At 36.8% G+C, this 26909-nt stretch overlaps 1 protein-coding gene across 2 annotated transcripts in view; it reads right to left on the bottom strand.

Annotated features, from left to right (window-relative positions):
* The window catches only part of DLC1 (DLC1 Rho GTPase activating protein), a 245931-nt gene extending 219318 nt beyond the window's left edge, over nt 1-26613 (bottom strand). Inside the window, exon 1 of one of the 2 annotated variants that reach the window (XM_063157210.1) lies at nt 26435-26613. The gene's annotated coding sequence lies outside the window, so the exon portion shown is untranslated. Of the gene's footprint in view, nt 1-24903; nt 24975-26434 lie in introns of those variants that run through there. The other variant, XM_063157212.1, reaches the window with a different exon arrangement.
* Between the last annotated feature and the right edge of the window lie 296 nt (nt 26614-26909).

Below are 26909 nucleotides of genomic sequence, written 5' to 3'. Positions count from 1 at the left end.
TACTTTAATAATATCACAGATGGTACATGCCTCCAGAGTGCAAAGATATCCATTTAAACTTAAATGTTTGTACAAAAAGTATATATGAGTTTGCATGTTGGTCTTTAATCTTACTGTATTTTATCTAGGATTCTGAGAAGTTAGGGAAGGTCCCAACTTGTGGTTCATTTTAGCTAAAGCAGCACAGTGAGAACAACCTTTCCTCCATCTTTACATAGACATATCAAGGGCTATTAAACAAAGATACAAACACTGGCTTGAGTTTCTCATCTAAACTTTTAAAGAAACTGTGGTACTGAAGACAAGAACTAGCAGAGAAATCCTCCAGGTGAGGTTGTTGTATTCTTATAATCTTTCATGACTCGCCACTACTAGAATCTGCTCTTTGCTGCTCTAAGGTGCAGAATATTGGGCCTGACCATCACTCTTACGTCATGTTTTCTTACGACTGTCTTTGTACAGAATATCCAAATTGAAGAAAACCCAACATTTCTAACAATCTTATGCCTGTTTCTATTTCCCTCTTGGAGAGACAGAAACAAAAGCTGAAATTTACAACATTTGTTAGCACTTCAATGGAGTGTCCATTTTGTCTGCTTCCTAACTTATTAAAAATCAAGAACAGTTAACTTTTTTATGAGCAAAGTTTTCTTTCCTAATTGATCTTTCTGAAAGTAGAATACAGTAAAGCTTGGGTCTGCTGGAACTCAGAGAAGAGATGAACTTCCTTATTTCATTAGGCAAACACGCACAATGTATAATGAACTGTGGATGAGGTTGCAGTGGCAGGAATGTGTTTGGTCACTCCAACATCTGGGCTGGTGCTGAGAAGTCTGGCTGTTGCTTTCTCCCAAGGGAGATGGCCTGACTCTGTGCAGATGCATAGTGAAGGTAACTCCTCATGCCACTTTCTGTGGGGGAAGTAAAATTGTTCATCCCCCCCAGGGAATTCATTACGCTTTCCAGGGGAAGACTTCCTGCAATCTCTTCTCCTGTATGATGGGAGAGACCTGATCCACAGAGCAGAGAGCTAGATAATGCTGGGAGAAAACCACCTGGCTTTTCTTCCTTCTCCTTCTCTTTTCCCTATTTCCAGCAAGTGTTAAAATTGTAATGGTAGTTAGAGGGATGCAGTGATGAGAATAAGGAGGGCATCAAAGTGGCAGCAAGTTTTTCAAAGCTGGTTTTCATCCAGGAATGGGCTAGGAGAGTATTGGGCGACTGCAGTAACTTAATTTTGTTAGGGGAAAAGGGCATGTGCTTTATAAATATGAACAAAGACATATCTGCAACACAAACACCAACTGGGCTGGGAGATAACAACCATATGTTATGTACCAGTGCAACCACATTCTATACATCTCCGCTTATGCTGAGCTATATATTTCTTGCTTTTTCCTTTTTAGCTCAACAAAACCCAACAAAACTTAAAACCCTTCAACATTTAAATTAAAACCAGAGGATTTGGTGGTTTCTACATTAATCTGACCACAGAACATATAAGGAAAATAAAATGCAAGTAATATCTCCATGAGATGAAATGAAATATCTGATGTGTAACTGCTGATGACTAAGTTAAATCTAACATTTAGCTAGTTCAGTATTTCACTCTCCATGAACAGCAATAATTAAGGAAGATTTCTTATGGTATTGTCACTTACACTTAGTTTCTTAATGCCTAAAAGGCTTTGAGCTCACACAGAATGCTCAGTAGCTTTCACTCCCCTTCTATTCTCCAAGACAAGTATTCCTAAACTGGCAGCAACCAGCCAAAATTTAAAGACAAGACAGATGTATATAACTCTGAATATATCTCACTAATCTGAGAAACTGAACTCAAAGAGAAAGGAGTTTGAAGAAAGTGCTGGGCCTAAACAACTTGGTTTTGAAAAAAAGAGAAGACTAAGCAACCAAAATGAATTAAGACTAATAGGGGAAAAAAAAGGAAAAAAGAACTCAAAGACCACAATTTTCATCCACACTTTTCTAGAATGGAAATTTGTTTCACTCCAATAGTTTTATTTTTTAAAGCTGCCTTATTAGTTGTTTTTAACATCTAATACCACGAAAAAACTAGAGAGAGACATGCTTTGATTCTGTTCCTTTAAAATTTTATGTCCTGGCAAGACTTCCTACATTTTGTTTTCAAAATTGCCTGTAAGCCAAGACTATCAGTTATTCATGGAGCCTTTCATGCAACACTTGCTGTACCAGTGTCTACATGATCTTGTGGTTCATTTAGTCTGGTCTTGGGCTAATGTCTGCATTAGTGAGTAGTGTACAGTGAAAGTAAACCTGTAGAGGGAAACAGCTGAGGAAGCGAGATCTACATTATATGCATTTCAGAGGCTGTGTTTCTTTAACTAGTGGGGGTGCCTTGGGCTGGATATATTAGATGTGCTCCATGTGATGCAGTTTACTTTCATCCACATGCTCCTAGAGCCTGCTATTAAAACATAGTAAATAGGAATGATTAGGAGATCTGCCTCAAAAATGCTTTGGATTTGTACTAACCTGTTAATGTAGATATATTAGGAATCTGGAAAAACAGTAAACCTCAGTAAGGGAATTATGTAACAATCCTTCTCAAGGGAAGTTTTTGTTGGTTTTATTGGTTTTGTCACAGGCAGGTGGGAGCTTAGCCTTTGAGATCTTGATTAGACATTAGAGTGGTTTGCTAATATTTCTTTAAAGATTAGTATTAAAGATTGTATTGAATTCATTATAATTACCACTATGATATTTTTTTACTAAAACTGCACTGCTGATTCCGAGTAGAAAACAAGATCACATGCAGCTTTCATCTTGAAGGGTTTCCACTTCCCTTTTTTGCAGAATAAATATTCTATTCATCCCTTGATTATGCTTTCTTCCTCTTTCAATTTTTGATATTTTCATTGGCAGTATTTGATTCTTGCATGGTATTCTAAAATAGAGAACATTTCTCCAAATTTAGCTTAGTAAGACATTTTTTTCCCTCTCTCTCACATTCCCTGCTTTCTTAGTCTGACTACCATGATTGTTCAAAGCTTCCCAGCTGCTAGTCCTTCTAGAAGTAGCAAAACTGACAATGATGAAGACTGTTTTCAAATCTTTTTTCAAGACCACATGTTTAACTTGAGCAAAACCATGATAAGCACAACAGTAGGCTTTGAGTGTGTGCAATAATTGAGTAAGAATAATTTTTTCCTCAGAGAGAAGCAATCTCAAATTACAAGGGACAAAAAGAAACAAAACATACCAAAGTAAACGATAGCATTATGCGTAGTTTTTTTCTCATTATAAGAGTGATAGCAAAGGAAACTTAAAAGAAATACTCCATCATTTATAAAAGTAACTCCAATTAGAGTTTATGTATGAACAAATTTTAAAGTTGCAATGAACCTCCCCAGTGAAATAATTAGATAACTCTGGAATTTGGTTTTGGATCAAAAGTTTATGCTGATAAAACAATCCAAAATTAACATCAACATACAGTGCAACTCAGCATTGATTGTAAAACCCCTTTTAAAAATTATTACCTGATTTACTAATTAGATTTTAATAAATGTCCAAGGAACAGGGAAACTGCATCCTGTTATAAAATTGGGTAAAAATGAAAAAAGTATATTTTTCAAGTCACTTGAGAGAAGATAGTAATGAGAAGATACCTGACAAAGAGTGGCAAACTATACACAGCAAATGTTTGTGGGGAAGATCAAAGAGTAGTAACATCTAAGGGAAAAAAGATACTAGCTATTTATCTTCAAAAAGAAGTGAGGTAAAAATGAAAGGAAGTTAAAAAAGGAGTATATACTCTGTTAAGATCTGAGGACTTCAGCAGTTTTTCTCACCTAAAACTGGTCGGAATCAGACCAGAAGAGATTCAGCAGATGACATATTCAAAGTAAAAAACAGGAACTGTTTTATTCTACCTCCCATGACAAACTGATATTTAAAGCTAAAATAAGATATACACAACCAAAAGAAGAATTTTGGATAACCTTATTTTGTCATCTGATAGGTCAAAGAAGAAAAGTACAAAATCATCAGTGTTTAATAAGAGTCCAACTTACATGTCCTTTATGCCATACTAGATTTGTAAGATTAGTTTACAGACTGGGAAAAGGAATGATTTAAACCAGCTTTTCTGAGAGAGAGGCAGGCATCTGGAATGCTTCCCAGACATCACAGAAAATTTTCAAACAAAACTTCTAGGTGTTCAAAATGATAAATATGTCAATGATGTGTATTGAACTCGTTTCCATGGAGTTTCTATTTCAAATTGTTTCCTCTGTTTGTATGTTTAGTAATATAAACATACAAATATATAACAAGATAAGGCATATCCAACACTTTCATATCCACTGATTTCTATAATGCTTTTTTGGTTATTTCTCTTGTCTTTAATATATCAAAGTTTTCATTAGAAACAGACAGTATTTTTATAGTAGACATGAACACTTGTCTGTCTAACCTAGATCAATGCTTTAATTGTCTTGGCTAGGCTCACAGGCATCCTATTTTCAGTGAACTCACCCTTTCTATTATGTGCCAGCTTAGATTTAAAGAAGACATTGTGATAAATGCTCAGTTACTTGGTTTCCTCTGTGTGTTAAGGAGACATGATATTTATTTTCCTTCCATACAATTCGAGATAGTAGGTATTGACTCCATACTGACTGTCATAATTACCAAGAAGACACCTAAAAGCAGGTGCTAGCACAAAGTTAATATACTGATCTAAGGATTCAAAGCAGAGCACAAATGAAAACACTGAAATATGCTGCCCTGCATATCTGGGTAACCCACAAAACCCATTAGGTATGATTTCTAAAGATCAAAGTGATTTAATTTTTTTTCCCCATTTTGCAGTCAGAAAGAACTAGCCTTCTCACAAAACTTCTCCTTTTGGAGAGAAGGTGTTCCTGGTACATAGTGGCCCTTATGATTTCTAACAGTTGAGTAAACTGTGCATTTTATCCATCTTAAAAGGTGAAGATAAATACCTGTTCACTTTAGTCAGTAGTCCTACTTTCTTGGGTATACTTCCCACATACACGTGTCCTGGATGAACTTCAGGAAACAAGGAAAGAAAACCCTAATACCAAAGGACTAAAAGGAAGATCTGCTAATTGTTATGGCCATGTCTGACACAAAGTTCTGTTACTGAAGCAGAGTTCCTAATGGAGATCAACTAGAAATAGTACTTAAGAATGCATAGGAAGACAAGATTCTTCTGAAAAGGAACTGTGGTGATGCAAAACAAGTTCCTCTCCAACAAAAGTACAACTTGAAATATTTCAGCACCTCATTAACAGCCTTATAGCTAAACACCATATATATATTATGTTTTACATTTATTTTTGTGACTAACTCAAATTTTATAATCAAAATCTCAACTCCTTCTATAATAGTAATAAATGGGGGGTTTATATTTTTAGATTAGGCAATTCAGAGAAAATTGACAAACATGTAACACCAATATTTTTGAGAAGTAAGCATCCCAAGTAACACAAATCTTAAGACTCGTGAATCTCAGGACTTTAAGTTACATTCCTCAATAAGACAGAAACCCCCATGAGTCCGAGGATCTGTCACAAAGGACTGTGATGCCTAGATCAGGAAGTGTAATTCCATTGGCATTTCTGAGGACATGACAGATATTATTAAAACATAGAAAAAGGAATATAGCTTTATATTGTAATTTATTTATGTCACAGTTATAAATTAATATAGTAAGTGATTTACAGTGAATACAACTCAAAAAATATAAGTTTTACCAAAAAATTTTTCTCTTTTAAGCAGATCTATCCAGCTAGCAGCATGCATAACTTGGAATTTCTCCTTCCACACTTGCAGTTCAGAAATTTAACCTCATAAACAGATGGAAGCAATCATATATCACATGGGGTTTGAGAGAATTAGAAAAATGAGCTGGTCTGCAAGATGAAAAATCTCGAGAACAACTGAGTTACAAGCTCAGTGTTCAGGTCCAGTTTCTCAGTTCGTGAGACTTTGCTCACATTGCAATAAAATTTTCCCATTCCAGCATAGTTCAAATTGCAATCAGCACATTTAAAGCCCATTCATAATAGGAAACTTCAGGAAGATTTGGAGATTAATCCTGATGTATATATCTAAATGCTCTCCCAATACCATCCTTTGAAATGTGATAATTTTGGGGGGCAGATCTTCAATCCTGAAAGGCTTCTTTCCCACCTTGAGCTTTTTTTCCCCCCAACACCCCCTTTTTTTTTCCCCCCACCCCCCCTTTTTTTTTTCCTCCAGGTACCAGTATTTGTAATTCAGGTTTAGTCTCTACTTTGTCATAGAATAAGTTTATTAATTAAATACTTTACAACTTGCTTCATTTACCCAGTTCAAAGAAACCCCCAAGGTCTCCTACTTGTCGGAAAGGCTGTTAAAAGATCCTGTGGGGGTTACCTACTTGCTGTCCAACATGCATACCCAGGCCATGTGAATCAAGAACAGACAGAGGTCTTCATTCTCCATCAGTGACTTGACTTTTGCCACCTGACTAAAAGCCAGAAGTTGAGTCAGTGCAAAGACTAAACAGAGCAACGGAACACTATGGGAACAATAAGGAAGCTTCTCAAATTTTCAGGATTAATTAATGATGAGGCAGTAGGGAGAAAAGATTTGCCTTTTTTAGGCTCTCCCAAGATTTATGAAGTACTTTGTAGAGCATAGGGCACAGGGTCAAATCCTCTATCAGATGAATTTGAGATTATAGTTTCTTCTAATCACTGTTTTCTACCAGTTACTTTATTCTTCAAACTTGGATGGGAGAAAGAGAGGACAAGCAAAGTCTAAACATGTCAGATCATAATCAGCAGCAAGAGATACCAAACATACTTCAGCTCACCATAATTTTCACCCATCCAGTCCAGCCATGCTTTTCAATTATGGATTTATTTTAAGCTCCAAAATGCATATGGGTACACAGTGTGCAACACTCACATCCTGAAGACTGGGTCATGTAAATAACCAGCAAACTCCACAGATGCCATAGAGCATGCTGAGCTGTGTTGGATCATACCGAATAGGACACTTAGATTCCCCTGCTATGATTCATGCTATGAGTCAAGGCCTACTTTGGTGTAGCACAGCAAGCTTTGTTTAACTGAAGAAATTACTGTTAATGCAGAAGAAAGTATAGAAATAGGGACTGTACAGAGGAATATGAGGTTTCCAAACAGAGGCATAAACACCATGCAGTAACACCTAGCCCCTACTGCCTGCTATTATTGGAAGAAAAAGCCATTCTTTAGTACTCTTAATTCATAAATATTGTTCTCATAAGATTTCTTGTGCATGGAAAAATAATGTCTGATGTAGAATGATTCTGTGACATAAATCATAGATTGGCAATGAAGTTATGAATTTTTCTGGTAATCATATGCCAGTTTGTCACATGATGCAGTTGATGTGACTGGTTACCATTCAGTAGAATGAAGCTACAGATTTTTTAAAAGGTGTTTAGTCAAAAAAATACAAATTAATAATGGAAATGTAATACATATTATGCACTTTAACACAGTTTGTCTATGTCATCTCTTAAAACATACTTTCAAGACATTTGCACAAAGCCTTTAGTATTGTTCAAAAATACAAGGTTAGGAATGCAATTCAGTTTAGGGAGTAAGGTACTATTAGCAGTTTGGAAGATGGAGATAGCTCTGTGACAGCACAATATTCAGCGTCATGTCTACCTTCATAGTTTGTTGTATTACTGGAGCTTTTAGAGAGGTAAGAACAATAAGCCTTTCGCTTCCTATGCTATTAGCAACGATTCAGTTCTAAAAAAGTAATTTCAAAGGAAACTTTTCCCCATTAAGTTTTACATCACTGAAGATATTTTAGAGAAGTTTAATATATTTTTATGATTTAACTGAAAATTTGAGCAGGAACTGTGTTCCTGAACCATTCAGGATTTTAGAATAGTTATTAGTGGAAATATAAAAGTACATGCAGTGCCAAATTAATTCCAGATTTAAGGTAAGTCCAGGTAAGTAGAAACTTGCCTTCATGGCCTAGGTTTTTTATTGCGCAAAACCAATACGTATATAGCAAATAAGCATAATGTATGGAATAAATTTCCCTATCTCTGCCTCCTGAATTTGAGTTTATTGATTGATGAATTTCCTGGCAAAGAAAATAAGTTTTGATGAGATCAGCAGGAGTCTGTGACTGATTCTAAGAGGACACGTGGTTGGTATCAATAGATACTGCTGTATTTTAAGGGTCTTGAGAGTCTGACAAGGAAATTATTTGAGGAAAGTGAGGGTGCCAGAAGAAGCAGCAGAAATGACATAAGAAGCTGTCACAAGAATGAAAGCTGTAAATGATGCAAAAGTAAAACATCCTAGCAGTGTTTGTTCCTGAGGTGAATGCAAGAGTTTCACAGAAAACATTGCAGGCTAATAAGGTCTCTTTTACTAAATATAAGCATTTTCTCTCTCTTGGATTTCCCTATTAGGCAATGACACTTAACTCAAGAAACAGGAGCTAAAGACACAAATTTTAAGGCAATAACAACCTGATGAGGAAATACTTTATTCCATGTTGTTTCTTCAATGAAGCAAACTCTGAGGCAACAGATACATATTAAGTTTGGTATCAATTAGTACTAACTAATTAGTTGTAGCTGTAATGTAGGTTACTGGTATTGAATTTCATTTTTTTTTTTCAAGTGTTCATAAAAATTCAATATGAACAATATTCACATCAAACCTTTTTGCAAATAAACACAGAATGGCATGTTTTAATATTTTCTGCATTAAGTTCCTACGCTGAATGAGAAAATGTCTTGATGCATTGCCATCTTCAGAGTCACCATAAAATTAGGATGATATTTTGTAATTTTGTCCAGTGTAAGTGAACTCTTAAGTATCACCAATGATAAGATTTTAATGTTGAAACAAAGTTTCTAGGAGGCATGCACAGTCGCAAGGAAATAACCCAAAACATACAAACCAAAAACACACACAAAACCACCCCCCCATCCCTTCTCAAACACTTCTATTCCAAGAAGAGCATAATGTTAAATACCCACCCTTTAACTATACCAGTGTGGTTTTGTGGTTTAATATACTATAGTATGTGAAAGGTAAAATAGAGCTATAGCAAATATTTGTCTGCATGCCCACAAAAAGTTAAATATACCTAAATATAACTGCCTCACTAAATCATTCCAAAGCCCATCATCAAAAAATACTGGAGGATGAGCTCACTCAGAAGTGAACTTTTATATATATATGTGTGTTGGTGTGTCTTCTCCCCCTCCCCCTTTGAACTGTGCAAGTCCAAAAAGCTCATGTACATACAACATCTGGGCAATGCCCACACTCAATATGAAGTAGCACAGAAATCTGTGACTAATAGCCAGATCATTCCATTTGTTGGACTCAAGACAATAAAAACGGTGGATGAAGTTTAAAGAATTTTTTTTGAGGATTTGTGGGTGGCCAGCCAGTATGACGAAGATACAGGCATTTTCTAACTGCTTCAAACAGACTTCAGTCTGACTGGTCAGAGTCCCATGTGGTCAGTATGGAAAAAGTGGAAACCAGTAAAAAAGCCTCCCATCCAATTGGATTTTAAGCGTGTTCCTGCATAGTTTATTCTTGATAACCCTTCCCCTCAAAGTCATACAGCCAAAATAGTGGAGTCAGAAACTACTTTGGTGCATTGTTGTCACAAGATTGTTAGCAAATTCAAGAAAATTCAGAGAAAAAGGAGACTGGAAATGTCAAGAGAAGGATTGAATAAGTATGTATTTTTGCCATCTGAGAAATATATGAGTAATGTAGAGTTCTAAAAATATTATCTACAAAAATTAAGAAAGCATAAGATGAGGAGACACTTGCAAAATGATTTAATTATAATGCAGCCTCAATAAAAGGGCATTTAGGGAAAAAACAATAAATCTCTATTTCCATCAAACTGTAGGGTAAAATAATCTTCTGTTCCAATCTCTTGCAAAGTGTTTTGTAAAACTGTTGCATGTGTGAATCTTTTTTTCTGCTGCCTGCAAAGAACCCAGAGATGTAGTAAAGTCAAACAGCAAAATGAGGGAAGGCGTTACCTTTAAGGGTGCTGAAGCAATGGAACAGGTTGTCCAGATGTGTTGTGGATATGCCGTCCCTGACAGAGTTCAAAACCAGGCTGGATGGGGCATTGAGCAACCTGGTCTAGTGGAGGACCATGGCAAGAACTTTGGAACAAGATTGTCTTTAAGGTCCCTTGAACCCAAACCATTCCATTATTAATAAGCCATCACTAATTTATTAAGGAGGATGAGGATTTCAATAAAGACAGAGTCCAGGAATATAAAGAAAGATACCTAAAATATATAATAAAATCTTCAAAAGAACCAAATACTAAAGAATCATGCTGAACCTGGTCCTGCCCACCTGTATGATGTGTCCCACTCAACAGTGTTGTAATGATGCATTGGCATTTGAAGCTATCTTGAGATCCATGGTAACTTTAAACTGATTCTCCATGTGCTGCTCTGCCACTACATCCCAAAGGAAAACCAGTGTGAATTTATTTCATTTGTTTGAAATTTACATGAGAACATGAATCGTCAGATATGTGCAACCCAGATTACTCTCAGTTCAGATATCACAAATACTATTATCAATTTACAGGCTTATTCTGTGTTTGAAAGTGCAGGAAGAACAGAGCAGATGAAATTGGTAGGTTATTATGTTTGTGCAGCCTCCAGCTGTCATCCAATAGTTATTCAATCACTGTAGAGTGGATCGATCTATGTACAAAAATAGTCTCTCCTCTTTGGAAGTCAAAACTGGGTGCCACCTGCCTCTTTACATGTTAATTTATAGCCAAGACTAGACTATGAGGGGTACCTGCTCTAAAAGCAAATATTATGCTTTGGATTATGCTGACACTGGAGTTTGCAACTTTTACTGCAGATAAATTTCCACAGAGTCTAAGAACATTCAGATTCAGTAAGCTCCTGAAATTAAACAGAACCAAAATAGACTTGAGAGAGCTGCTAAAAGGATGGGGTCATAACCAGGATATAATTTATTGTCAAATCAAAAGCATTGATTTCAACAAGAATGAGAATCTAGACATAAAAATATTCCCACAATACACCCACATTAGGAAGGTTTTGCTGTGAGACACACTGTAGGTTGAGGTTTAAGCAGATATGACTAATTTAGGAAAAGGAAGAAAAGATGAAGATGGCTTCTGCTGACTCTGAAAAAGAAATATTAACTAAGAGCCAGGACTTCCCTGCTATGCTAGAAGCTGTACCATAGAGCTCAAAGTGGACATACCTACCCACTTCCCCAGATGTGTCAGCTGGTAGCTGTTATCTTTTGATACAATGTATTTTATCATAAGTGGTCTTATGCTAAGTTAATACCTTTCATTTATTTTTCTGTATTGTACTCTGAAAAGTACAACAGCAAATTCCATATGGTATAAGTGGTAAAAGAATCAGCTAGATTGTAGGATTGATACAGAATCACATTCTCCTTCTGTACTCTAAGAAGTTCTCTGCCTGAACCTAAGAACCAGTCATAAAATGCTCTGTCCTTACTTGCTTTACTGTTTTTCCTTCTACAGAAACTCTGCTGCTCTTCTAGTTTCTCAAACTGACCTGCATCATAGTAATACTTTCCTACCCCATGGTACATCCTATCCAGCCTTTTGTCTTTATCAGTAAGCAGATCACTTCCTTGGCACTATCTTTTTGTTTCATCTACTCAAACTTGAAACAACAGTATCCTCTTTGGGTAGAGTGCAAACCAATTTTATGAACTGGGGTTGTGGATTAATTCTTATAATACATGAAAAGTGTGTTACAGAATCCCTCTAAATAGTATTTTATCTGCATGTTTTAATTGCAACATTTCAGCAGCAAGATATTCACAAGCAGAGAACTACAAGTCAGTCTCATGTCTATGCCTGCCAAGATCATGGATCAGGTGCTCCGGGTAACTATTGCAAAGGCACACAGAAAATAAAGACGTGATGGATGATGGCAAACATGGCTTCTCCAAAGGCAAATTGTACCTGAAAAATTTGGTGGCCTTCTATGATGGATATAGAGGTAGTGGATGGGGGAAGAGTGACTGATATCTACCTTTATTTGTGCAAAGCATTTTAGACTGTCCAACATGGCATCCTTTTCTCTAAACTAGAAAGTTACAGATTTGATGGACAGACCATGCTGTAGAAAGAGGACTGTCTGGATGGTTGCATTAAGAGTGGAGTTTGGCAGCATGATGCCCAAGGGGGAGCAGTGACAAGTGTTGTTCCTCAGGGGTAGGTGTTGGAGCTGGCACCATTTAATGTCTTTGTTGGTGACATGGACAACGGAATTGAGCTCACCTTCAGCAAGCCTGAGCATGACACCAAGCTGTATCAACAGCATTACTTCATGCTGCCACAACTTCTTGTATTACTGAAGTGGGAAAAAAAACCCCCACAAGCATGTGGACAACATACCAATACACCAATGTTTTGGCAGTGGCTGGACAGTGCTTACACAGCACTGAGGTTTTTCCCCCCCCTGAGTCTGTCTCCCTCAAAAAGGAGAGCTGAGGCTTGCAAGAAGCTGGGAGGAGACAGCTGACTCATACTGGCCAAAGGGTTATTCCATACCATATGACATCATAAAGCAAAAACTCAGGGAAAGAAGGGGGAAGGGGGGACATGGTTATGGTATGTGTCTTCCAAAGTAGCTGTTAACTTTTTTTGAAGCCCTGCTTTACAGGAAATGGCAAAACCTCTGCTTGCTGATGGGAAGTAATGAATAAATTCCTTATTTTTCTTTAGTCTGTCGTCCTGGAAGACTGCCTGCTGCCATACTAAACAAGGAGGACTCACAGTACTATTTATGTTGCAGAAGTTTTAATATCTTCTTTTTCCTCTGTTAAAAGTAGCCCAGGTTTCTAGAACTGGACTAGGAATTGCTAAGTAGTAAAACAGCGCTACTATCTTTAAATTAACCACATATCTACTGCACAGTCTGCAGCAAATGTTTTGGCATTTTGCTATCAAATTGAGTGATCTTTCATACACTGAGAGATGTGTGCTTCTGAACTGCTTGGGAAGATTTCACATTGCTTTGCAGTTCTGAGGTGAGCTCTGTGCAGACCTTCACCAGAGAACATTTTGTTATCCTGAATTTTTGCTGCTGATCACCTCAGCAATGCAGCACAGCAGCTGACTACCCATCTGTTTATCTCATGGGCTCAGAAAAAAAGGACTCTAAAGCATAAAAAAAAGTGTTCCCAAAGGAAATAGTTTATATCATCAGTCTTTTCTCCAATGGTAGATAAATTGCCCGAAATACTGACAGAACTGATGTGAAATTCCCCAGCAGGGCTTTAGTACAGAGGGCTAATGCCAGAGTGTAGTATGCTGTCAAATACATCTTCTCAGGCAGTGTATTTGCAGTCTCTAAATTCAAATTATTTCTTTACCCCATTGGAAATGGTGTGAGGGCTTTCATGGAAAAAATGACTAATGGGATGGTGAGAGGAACCTTGGAATTTTCAGAGTGGCTGCAGAGGCTGTAGGCTGCAGTCATGTTCTCTTATGATGTATCCCAAAGTGCAGCAATACCAGAGACCTAGTCCTGCAACAGCAAAAAGAAACACCAGATTGCTCAGAAGATGCTGAACATTTCATTTGGAGGACATGTCATGAGGACACAATCAAAAAACATAGCAAAAAGACATAACTGTCCAATAAAAAGCATGTAGCTCATTGATAATTAAATCACCCCCATTGTCCTGTTGTATCTGTCCAGTCCTGCCCTATTTGATGGTTTTTAGCACAGCAAAGGCACGTGGCAGGAAGATCTTTCAGCACACCAGGAGTAGGCAATAGAGATCCTCAAAGCCAAGGGCAGGAGGACATAAGCCCTCAACCAGTAGTTCTTGTAAGTTTTGGGAAACACATATAAAATCACTCTGGTTTAATTTGCTTCATGCTTTTTTGGGGGAATTTAGAAGGAGAGAAGTTAAAAATACAAGATGCAAAATATCTTTAAAAATATTTCCTTGGATTTTCAAGTAATTTCCAAGTTCCATCCAAATAGAAAAGCACTAATAGGGTAAGAAGTGCATACCTTATTTCAGTATACATCAAATGCTAATGATAAGTGTCTCAGTTCCACAGCTTCTCTCCCAGGATGGGTACTGGTACATTCAGAACTACAGCATGCCAGATGTTCCACAGAATGATGAAGCCCGCCCATCAAAAGCACAGAAAAATTATGCAGAGAACTTTGTTTAGAATGCTCTGCTGTCTCTTGCATAATTTCCTGAAGCTTATTGTACCAATCACCTGGAACATAAACCTGACTTCAGCATCTGTTCTTCTCTTCTAAGGCAGCTCCTTATTGCCTTTGACTGTTGCCTTTGTATAAAATTCTTTATCAAACCTAATTGGAAACAGAATTGAAACCAACAATTACCACGTCCCTATGCTGCTTAACCCCTCTGGATCCAGAGCATTGCTGAGCATTGCACAAGAAAATGTAATCCTTTGAGAAGCAAAGGATTCTCTTCATTGCTGAACCAGATAAGACATCCTCATCACTGCACAACAAGTTTATGTTTTATTTCATTTGGAGAGTACTTGACTGCCACATATATAGAAATTCAGTGTTTCTAATTTTATAATTTTAAACTGATGTTTTAGGGCAATATATTACATAATCTGTAATAAACAGCTTATTTGCTGAAGAAAATAGAGGAATCGGTAAAAATCAAATTCACTGTCATATGAATACTAAGTGTGTTAAAAGTGACTCAGAGAAACCAACTGACTTTACAAAGTCAACATTAGATGTATTCCTAACCACAAATGTGAATAAGTCTATGACAATATCCTCCAGCAATTTAGAATTTCCCTCAACTCATGCAATACATCAGCTCCAAGATATTCCTATATGAGTTTAAAGTTTAACTAATGACCAGAAAACTTTATTCACTTTCTCCAAATCATATATTTTTCCTCAAATGTCAGATTTTCTGAACTAGATTTTTTTTCTCCAGTCAAAGCAAATACAATAAAAGGAGTGCTACTGTGGGTCCAGCTTCCCACAGCACCTTTAGCTCAGATCCCTTCATTTTTGATGGAAATGTGAACTTTTAGATTATATGTGATGAGGTTAAACCTTCAGTAGTGCCCCTGATCAATAGAATCACCAGCCATGTAACTTATGAAAAAATACTGGTACTGATGGGTACTACAGCTGTAACTACTGTAAAAATTTAATATTCTTCTGCCTGAAATAAGACAAAGAACAGAAAAGGTATCCACTTTACTGCTCTAATGATTAGCTTATTCTTTAAAAAAGGTATCCACTTTACTGCTCTAATGATTAGCTTATTCTTTAAAAAAGAAAACTATACAGTTCTTCTCTCTCTCTCTCTATATATATATATATATATATATGTATATAACACATGCAGGCTACATATTTTTTCTCTACTTATTTATATGTAGGACCATGTCACTCACTTAAATATGAATAAGTATTTAGTCAAATTATTCTTCCACATAATAATTTTGACATGTCTACATGTCTACAAAGCGAGCTTGCTCTTCACTTGATATGTAATGGTTACCTGATGCAGCAGTGGCAATCATGCTTACTATTAGTTGAATATTCAAATATGTAACTTTTAAAATTTAAAAATTCATGAAGGAACTCGTGAAAAATTTTACATTCCTTAAAATAGCAATGTATTTATCTTAAACTGTCACTTAACTGACTGGCCCAGATTTCTACCCTGTTCTCAGAAGGCAACTGTCCCCCTTTCCACAGGAGAGTTGCATTATATTCGTAGGAGTGCAAGTCCTTCTTTCACTGTCTTTCATGAGCATCATTATTTGAGGTCTCAGATTAAATGTGCAACAAAACACTCTCAACATATTTTTCAGGGATTGTCTCCCTAATCCAATGCCCTTTTAAAAGCTTCTAATCCCCACTGGCATTTTGCATACTCTGTTCTTTTACCCAATCCAAATATCCTTCTTGAAAATCAAACTTCTAAGATTTCTTTTTGTTATGAAAATAATTTCATTTATCAAAACTATTTAGCAAATGTCATAGACTAACTAATAGATTTGTAAAAGTTCCTTAAGATCATCGAGTTAAACCATCAACCCTGCCAAATCCACCACCAAATCATGTCTACCTGGCTTTTAAATAAATTCTGGGCTGCTGACTCCACCACTTCTTTGGGTAGCCTGTTTCAGTGCTTGACAGCCTTTTCCATTAAGATTTTTTTCCCAGCAATCAATCTAAACCTTCCGTAGTACAACATGAGGTCATTTCCTCTTGTCCTATTGCTTGTTAACTGGGAAAAGGGACTGACCCACATCTTGCTACAACCTCCATTCAAGTAATTTTAGAGAGAGATAAAATCACTACTGAGCCTCCTTTTCTCCAGTGTAAATGGCTTCCTAGCCATTCCTCACAGGACTTCTGTTCCAAAGCCTGCCCCAGCTTCTCTGGACATGCTGCAGCAACTCAATGTATTTCTTGAAGTGAAGGGGTTCAGAACTGGACACAGGATTTGAGGTGTGGCCTCAGGAGTCCTGAGCACAGGGGGAGAATCCCTGCCCTGCTCCTGCTGGCCACACTATTGCTGATAAAGGCAGGGTGCCATTGGCCTGCTTGGCCACCTGGGCACATCTGGCTCATGTTCAGCCCCTGTCACCAGCACCCCCAGGTCCTTCATTGCTGGGCAGCTTTCCAATCACTCTTCTTCCAGCCTGTAGCGCTGCCTGGGTTTGTTGTGACCAAAGTGCAGGACCCAGCACTTGGCTTTGTTGAACCTCATAAAATTGGCCTTGGCCCATGGATCCAGCCTGTCCAGATCCCTCTGCAGAGCCTTCCTGCCCTCCAGCAGATCAATTCCATCACCGAGCTTGGTGTCATCTGCAAACTGACTGGGTGTGCCCTTGACCATCTCACCCAGAATCCTGTCAAAGCTGTTAAACAGGGCTGGGCCCAACACCAAGCCTGCCAGAGCCCCACTGGCGACCGGCTGCCAGCTGGACCCTTCACCACCCCCTCTGGCCATGGCCATCCAGCCAGTTTTCTACCCTGCAAACAATAGTTCTTAAAGAAGCATCTGCAAGAGCACTTCTCCCCAACAGACTATGGAAGTATCTGTAGAAGCCCCTTTTCTAGTTTGTAGCTTGAGTCCTCCTCTGTTAGGAAAGATTCCCTTTGGTATACTTACAGGTTTTTTTTTTTCCAAATTTCCAAATTTTAAATATTTTTAAAAATAAATTGTATGGAAATTTAGTCTCATTCTTAGCATTTGAAGAAACAGATGGTTGTACAGACAGGAAAAAACCTGAATAAAGAACACGTCTCCACTATCTGTAAAGTTGCCTCATTTTAAATAACATTTTTCATATCTTCTTCAGTGTGTGAACTGTTCAGGTTAAAAACACTTTTTGGACAACAGTTTTTGCCTGTTACCTAGTTAAACTTGCTATAACACTTCTTAAACTTGATAAATAATGCATAGCAAAGCAAGATTATGGTGGATGAATATTAATGGCAGGAATTAGAGCACAGAAACTAATCTACAGTCAGAGAACACTAAAGCACAGAGTGCTAAGTGACATAAGTAGGCTAATTGGATGCTTCTTACAGGAACTGCTTTTCTGCAAACATTAGATTCACCTGACAGAGATTTATTTGACAACTCTTGGATAAGAAAGGAAGAAAATGCTTCTTTTTTATGTCAAAATAACAGATCTGTGTCTTGACATCAAGGAAAAAAACAACCAAACAAACAATAAAAAAAGAAGAGATGCACCCAATATCTTAATGGCATATTATTTTCTTCCTCATTTATTTCAAGAATTAAAATAATTCTTTTTACTCTTCTCACAATCCTTCTCCCACTCTTGACAAATACTCAGATTGTTAGAATAAGATAGCATTTCAGAAAATAACTATTTAGCAGTAGAGTATCTTGATCAGTGTTTGCACATGGTCTAGATGACCTAGTTTAAAATAATACAGTTGTCCTTCTACTCACAAACTCTGGAATCAAGCTATGATTTGTGGATTCTTGTGGTTTTATGACTTTATTTTTTAAAAATTGATAGCCATATGCTTTCCTCAGCCCCATGAACTGCAGAGGCATAGATCAGTGCTAGTCACTAGCCCAGTTTACAACTATATGTCACCGTTTGTGTGTCTGTGGCCTGTGACTGGTAACCTGGGTAGAGTGACCAAATCCCACTGAACAAGTGAGAGACAGAGGGGGAAAATCGGAGCAGCAAGAGCTGACAATCTACTTAGAGCATTTCCTAGGTAAAGGTGGAAAATGACTTCACTATTTTGACAGCAACCTGTCCAAAGGCTCACCTGCTCAGCTTGATCAAAGTCCAGAGCCAAGGGGAGCCAGTAGAATAACTTTGAGGGAAAACTTGAAAAATTACATGTCAATGTAAAGAACTGCCAGGAATAAGCCCATACGGTGCTATAGCTCTATCAAACAGAATCCATTTACTGTGTTTGATAGAACTCAGCATGGCTGGCAACTATATGAAATCCAACATGAAATCCAGAATATTGCAGGATAAAACAGCCAAATTTTAATCTTATATATAGTTATATTCTCTATAACATTCAAGGCTCTTCTCTTGTAAACAGCTCTTACAGAGAGAATGGAGAGTGTGTATGCCATGTTTCCATTACTGGTATTTGTGAAGGCTTTCCTTTTAAAAGCTCAAATTAAAATAGGAAAGTGAGGTTCATGCACAAATTCACCTCAATTTAAATTTATGAACAAAGAATCTGTGCTGGCAAGTGTGTTAATTTATGGGAAAACTCTGGATAATAAAATTCTAGATTCCTGTCTGGCCTATACCTAGGCTTCTATTAATCTATTAGATGCCAAATGGTCTCTGAAATTCTCTAGAAAATTAATTTTGTTCTTTCTGATCAGGCTGGATACCCTTGGTACTTTACTGATATAAAGCCAAGGCACAAACTCTGAGTATCAGAGAGCTGGCTGAAAAAATATTACCCTACATAACACCAATTTTGAGAAAGATATACAGAATTACACTTTTGTGATTTTTGCTGTGTCAATAGCATTTTCAATTAAGTGAACATATGGTCAAATAAAGCTAGATAACTTTCATTAGCATTAGAGGAATCTAAACAGAATTAACACTGTAGGTGAATTATCCAGACCAGTTGTAAAACTGATTGCTAAACCACTTAGAAACCTTTTGAGAGGACTTTACTACAGGCAAGTCAAGTAAATAAAACCATGGCAAAACTACAAATACATTAAAAGAACTATTACTTAGACAATTAATACCTACATTGTTGCTCCTTATGTATCAATATAGATTGTTATACACTCTCAAGCCATCTTTTCAAAAGTACATCTTTCTTAAGTGGTTCATGAACAGTACTGCATTTCAAAGATATTTTTGCATTTCAAAAGACTCAAAAATGAGTCTCACTTTTGTGTAAATACACATCAGAATTGTCATATGCATACATACATATATATATATATGAGGTTTATGTATCTATCCTTATATTTATACATACATACTGCATAAATGTATCCATATCTGAATTTACAGCTTTATGATTTTCTATGCTCATGTTTATATTGTAAAAACAAAGTAGAAATCTTTATATATGTTTTAAACAGCACACATTTTTTCCTACATTTGACACCTGTATTGTACATCTATATAATATACAATCATATGAAAAATTTTGGTTGCAAGTACCGCATTACCTTAAAGATTTTTGTTAAGAAAACAAGATTGAAATCTTGTAAGCTTGCCCATTCATTTCATTTTTTGGTGATATAAATCCATACACAATAGAAAACAAAACATTTCCATATGAAGCCAAGAACAACTTTTTATTGGTTGTAATTACAAGACCTCAAGTAGCACATACAAACTCTTAATTCATAGTTCTGTATTTTTATTACATCAGTGGCTATATCATAAAAGAAATTTATTTAAATACTTCATTGTGGTGAGTTCTAAATAATCACTATGAAGTTACCTTATGTCAAAACAAAGATTAATAGAGGGGGGAGAGGTCCCCGCTATATATACAGTAGTTACTGAAGGAGGAATCTTGGTCAAGTGCCAATTGTTGTCTTTCTCCTGCTGCCTTCTTCCTTGTAATAGCTCTATGTGCAGTGTTCAACCACATGAACATCTCGCTTCCATTTTATTGCAAATTTCTAATCCAAAAGAGGATTCCTCAAAGTATTCTTTAGCTATATGCTATTCTTCCATGTTCTTCTACACAGCAACTAGCCTTTTGGGGTTATAGGGTGGTTTCCAGTGTGGGAACAGCCATTGCCTTTCAAAGATTGACTCTTTCAAATGCTTAGGAGGCAACTAGGCATGGGAAAAACCACCCCAGACTAGTCAAATCACACTAGGTGTAGCTTGTACACATCCACTTGCCATACGCTACTGAATTGCTACATATTTCCAGACCGATTGCTACATTAAGAAGGAATTTTGTCTTTGGCATTTGCCATTGCATTATTTTCTCTCTAAAGGTAAATCAAGAGAAGAAGAGAAATAATATGGGAAAAACAAGATGGAGCAAAGAGATGTTCCAAAGAGGTTTCTTTGTACTAGGCATCTTAATTTTTGTATGATTGACTCCTAGGAAAGTAAAAGGCAAAGGGAAAGAATGATACTGTAATTTTGCAAATATATACTGAAATCAGAATAGTCAGCAAAACAAAGAGATTTTTTTTCCAGTGGTCTGCAATAAGCATTAATAAAGCCAATTATTAGCATGAGAACTCCCCCTGTCATTCGGAGGTGCATTTATCAGATCCAGCAAATTAGCAGCTTTATTAGCTACCACCTAATAGCCAGGTCATTATGAGCAGATATAGGGGAGTTATTTAGAAGATGCTATCAATTTATTCTATGATTACTGTTTGTCCTCAAGGGTCTGCACAACATTATCAGTAAAATCTCTATTCCTGTATATGTTTCCCTCTTTTCACCATCTCCCAATAGAGAAAGAAGTGGAGAAAAAAAATTATCACCCCATCATGCTCCAAGCCTTGCCTCTGTGGCAATGTTATCACAGTCAGCAAGGACTTATTTCAGAAACCCAGAAAGAAGGAATTTTAAGAGCTCAAACCTGCTTCTCTAATGAAAAAGTGGTTGAGGTGCTTAGGAACATAATATTAGCAGCAGCGCGTTAAAGTTTCTGCTATTAATTTTCCTCTTACCTTCTAACAACATGACTGAAGCAGCTTTTTCCTGGACTGTGGATTTAAACAAAAAACAAAAAGCCAAGAAGCAAAAGGTCTTACACATTACAAAGCAAAAACCCAAACAAAACCCCAAACCAAAACAAAAAAACCCTGTCCCAAAAATCCCTCTCTTCTCTCCTTTCCAATCTGCACTTCACAGTGCTCTCAAGTTTTTAATTGTTATTACACAGCATTAAAAGTGCAAGAAAAGAGATTGCAGAAGGCAATTTCATAATGATGTACCTTTTGGCCAAGTTACTTTATCCTACTGTAAGACTTGTGTAGTAGGGACAGGATAGCAGCTCATTCTGTAGTGAAGAAAAGCAGTAATGCAGGTTCTTTCTTTGCCAGGCAATGAAGGATTTGTCCTTCCCTCTCTCCCCACACAATATGTTTGTGTTTTTTATCTCTTCTAAATTTCTAAGATGTGGAATTTATATTCTCACCACACAATAAGATTGCACTTTTTTCAGAGTTAGTTACTTTTCTTTGTATTTTCCTAACTACAAAACCATGAATTATATATAATAACTCTTTGTGGATACAAGTTTTAGACAATTTGTTCTCCTCCTCCATTTTCTTTCTCTTTCTATTCCTTATTCTGAAAGCCCATCCCAGGTCCAAATCATGCAGCTGGATGTTTTAAGTTTTGTTTCAGAGAGAGAAAGTGAGAAACAAAAAAAAAAAAACAAAAAAAAACAAAAAAAAAAAAAACCCAAAAAAACAAATAAAGCAAGCAGTGTAGAAAATTTTCACATATTAAATATGGATGACATTCTAATGTGAGAAGAAAAGGACAGATTATTGTTCATTGCCAAGTTTCAAAGAATGCAGACTTTATTTCACTGCACAGTTCTGAGATCTCTAAGCTGTTTTTGTTCCCAAGCTGAAGGAATGGAGGGGACCTGCTCAGTTCATATGTGTTAAGCACAGGAGACAAGTGAGATTTGTGGGGGAAAACAGAGGTCCAAATGTTGTAGTAAAAGTAAAACTTTCTCAGCAATAGCCAAAGTATGATTATAGATTAAAGCCCCCTAAGGCTAGCGAACAGTCCTATTAGTGTTGAATATGTCCAAACTCCACATAAATCAAGAAAGAAAAGAACTATTTACTCAGGATAGCTTTGGTAGTATCAGGTTAGTATCAGTGGAGAACACTGTTCATATTGCTGCATTGCACAGTATCTCCCTGAAACCAAATAGTTGAAACTTAATAAGCCCCTACTCAAGAGCCCTGGAGGTAAGACCTGTACCCTGCAATAGTGGAATCAAGTCTAAAGTTCATACAATCCCAAAACATGCTGAAAATTCATGTGCTACACAGATGTCCTAAAAAGAACTTGGTATTTGAGAAACAGTTTCTAGTTCACTATCAACACTTTATTCCCTGTTTAAAGCTAAAGTTTAAAGCTTTAAGTGATGAAGAAAATTATATATCACATATCTATAATATAACAAGCTTTCAGTACATGTTTAATTAATGAATGTTTTCTGGACTTAGCATAACTCACTCCCCAAACCACAGGCATCAAAAGCAGTCTGCCTGTCAGGCTACTTGACACATGTCCATGTGTTCCTGCACAGTGAATCTCAGCATGTTTAGGTCAGAGGTCCTGGGTCTGAAGGGTGAAACCAGGGCTGCCAAGCTCTTCAGTGGCAGTAGTTTTTGTGGTACATGGTTATCACCGAGACATCCTCTCTTTCTACAACTTGGATATCTTCAGATATCTCCATATTAAAATTATATCCCAGAGTTTGGGCATACCTTCATACCTATTACTGATCACGACATTGCCTTTGTTGTCAGTTCATCAACCACCCCTGTGGTAAAGCACAGGGTGATGCTATTGCCTCATGACAAACTCCTATCCATCTTGTTTTAATTTTCTATTTCATTTTGTCTTTATTTAAACATGAGTTATTGATGCCATTATGTTTTGCCATTTATGAGTATTATGCCATTTATACAGCTAAACCACATTTTTTCTGAATCTTTTTTTCCCTCCTTTTCCCAGTATTAGGTGGTGTTGAAATCAAGACATTCAGGATAGCTGCTGCTGGGTGAGTAAAGAAAGGACAAAAATTATAGAATAGGTTGGGTAGGAAAGGATGTCCAAAAGCCTCTAGTCCAATCTCCTGCAGAGCATGGACATCATGTTACCAGAACCAATTGGCAGATACAGGCTTTCACAGAGTACAACCAGGTGTGCAGAGTTTGCGGTTAGAAAAAAGAAGTTAGTTCTGATCATTGGGTTCCCCGAAGATGGAGTGGTTGTAAAAAGTACAAAAGCAGCAGCTGGCTTTCCCCCGCTTCTTTTTTTTTTTTTTTTTTTTTTTTTTTTTTTTAAGACCTGGATAATTATTTAAACATTGTTAACATTATTTGTTGTGACATTTCTAATGTCTGAATCCTAGTAAGAAAACTTACTACAATTTGGACAAGGACTCATAAGAATCTAGATTTCATTAAATTGTCTTTTTCATCTAGCTATCAATGAAATAACGAAAACCTTATTCAACAAAATGAAAATGCGTTATATTTCCTCATACAGTAATGTGTAGAGCAAACAGTATCTAAAACATTAAATATATTGCATAAATTGAGGTATTTCCCAGCACTCACACAAGCTTTTAGAATCTGAGAGTAGAGGAAAATTTTCAGTGCAGGTTAAAATGATTTTTAGCCACTTATAGTTAAAAGTAGGTCCTCTATATATCACATCGACAACTTAAATCTCCAAAGTATAAATGTCAAAGACCCTTACTCTGAGTAAAAGCAATTTGCTAGATAAAGCCCGGGAATTTCAATTAAGGATGAATGTGCAATTACTTTAAGGAAGAATAAAACCAAGCTTTCTATTAGGAATATATGTGCAGCTGTTAAAAAATATAAAATACTGTCAATACTGCCTCTTCATTCAATTAACTCCTAACCTTGCAGACCACAGATCATTTCATTTGTCACCCCATCGATTAGGCAGCTCTACATTTTGAGAGCACTTCTAAGCCATTAGGTTATTAAGTCCAGCTAATTTCTTTCCTGAGAATTACATGAATAAATTTGACACATTCATTAGCTAATGAAGTTAGAAGATTTGTATCAAATCCTTTCTGTAAGTATTGAGAACTACCATTATCAAAACTCCGATTCAGAGACAAAATATATAGAGTTTTTAAAGATATAATATATAACAGCTAATATTTTGAAACTAGAATTTTCATTTCTTTGCAGCTATGAAACTACAAGAAAAAAGGAAATTATGTTAAGCAACAAAAACCCCCCAAATATCAGCTGTCAAAATCATTAATGATCTATTAAGTACAAAATCTCTCCCTTCAGTATTTTAAAATATATTTGAACTATAGGTCGTCTCTGAACAGTAAAGCAATCTTCACATCTACTGTTTGACTGACTGTGAATGCACGAACCTTAACAAGTTATTTTTATAGTCAGATTCAGACAAGTTTTAAAAAAAATACCTTTTTTTCATATAAAGTAAACTGATAATGTAATATGCAAAGTAATTTTATGTACAGAAAATAAATATAAATGCTTCCTTATGTTTTCATGGGGTGTGTAAAAGAAAGCATTTTCCTACCTTACTCAAAGATGCTCGCTGCTGACTGACTGGAACAATTTTACTTGCATCCTAGTAAACTCTTGAACAGTAATCCTGTTATGTGTCTACAGCAGTTTCATGGGGGTGGGACTTCTGTGTAATAATGAATTCACCAGGGAATCTTCCCTTTGAAAGAATGCTGCTGCAGACAAGGAAACCACTCTATACTTACTGTCACAAGCTTCTGGATGATTAGATTAAGACACAAGGAATAAGTACAAGTACACACATGGAGTGACTGCAGATTCAAATATTTCCTATATGCTAAAGCTTTGAGAGGATGAAACTGCAGTATGCTTTACAAGAAAAATGTGTATATATAAATATATGTGTGTGTGTGTGCATACACTTTATATATGCAAAAAAGGAGAGTCATAAAAGGTCCTTATGAAGAAATTAATTATTTCGTGTATAGGTGTGTGGCAAAATAGCATGTCTGGGTTTATAAGTGATTCTAACCATTTAATCTGAGAAAGAGAAACTCCAAGTCAAGCATGTTAATCCTTGCAAAAAAACCCCAAAAACAAACTAAGAGTATCATAATCCTAAATGATAAATTACATAAAAAGCAGATACACACCCACCCTACTGGCTATCACTAATTACCCATGTAGAATGGCAGCTCAGACATAATGAAGAAACTCTGTAATATGTTAACCCAATAACATAAAAAATAGCTTCCTGCAAGCTCTGCAACAAAGAACAGTGATGTTTATAGTGATTATTATTAAGATGTATGAGCAAAAAAACCTTGGAGAGCTTATGTGGTCACTTGAAATAGTAGACAACAAATATAAGCACAAATTGATTCTTTGGACAAAAGAGATATATCTGGCAAGGTTATGGCAATGAATATGATAAAGGGTGAAGGGTCCCACTATTCAGCCAACCACCTCAGTGGAGCTGTAAGAATAATGGTCATACAACCTGATTACTGAGCTAAGTGAGCCTACAGCCTTTATTAAATCATCCAGCACTTTCCTTATTTCCTCATTTACCGATAAAAAGTAAAACAAAGCTGACTCATGGACTTCCAGCTCTGCAGAGCTGCTTTTCAGCCGGTCAGTCACAGCCTATGCTGGGATTGCACACCCAGATGCAGAACCCTGCCTTTGCCTTTATTGAATTTCAGAAGGTCCCCCTCTGTCCATCCCTCCAACCTGTCAAGGTCTTTCTGAAGGGCAAGTATAGCATCCTGGGGTATCAGCCACTCCTCCCAGTTTTGATGCATCAGTGAACTTGGATGAAGGAGTAGAGTACCTCCTAAGCAAGTCACTGATGAGTAAGTTAAACAATACTAAGCCCAATATTGAACCTTTGGGGACACTACTCATGACAGACTTCCAACTAGATCTTGTATCACTGATAGTGACTCTCTGGGATCTGCTATTCAGCCAGGCATTAAACCACTTCCCTGTCCACTCATCCAGCCCACACTTCCTGAGTTTGCCTATGAGGATGTTGTGAGAGATGGTGTCCAGGTGGACAATACTCACTGCCCTCCACTCACCTGTCCAGGTAGCTGTTTCCTCATAAAAGTCAATCAGGTTGGCCATTCCTTCCAGTGACTCCACCTGTCTATCCCTTTTATAGCTTTCTTGTTAGCTAACTCACAAAAGGTGCAATCAATCACAGCCTTCTTCTGTATAAATTCCAGCATTCATCTAGGGTGTGAAAGGCAAATTCAGCTCCCTTCCCTTCAAAAGCAACCTGCATTTCTCAACTCCATGCAACCGCCCTTACCAGTAAGTCATGAAGTGGTCTGTGTGCTTGCCACACCTTTTTTTGAAACTGTCCCAACAGGGAGGCCACACTCAAGAATCTGAGTTACTTATAAGACAAACCAAAAGAATAAACATCATCCTAGAATGTCCAAATGTGACCATTACCTGAATAGCAGATAACAACCTTATCTAAAGTAGAATTCTGAGAATTTCATTTCCAGAGAAATGAAAAGAATTTACAGTTGCTCAACTCAAAGGGCA

This window comes from Melospiza melodia, chromosome 5, assembly GCF_035770615.1.
Source record: "Melospiza melodia melodia isolate bMelMel2 chromosome 5, bMelMel2.pri, whole genome shotgun sequence".
Taxonomy (NCBI): Eukaryota; Metazoa; Chordata; class Aves; order Passeriformes; family Passerellidae; genus Melospiza; species Melospiza melodia.
This window is presented reverse-complemented; position numbering and strand designations above follow the sequence as displayed.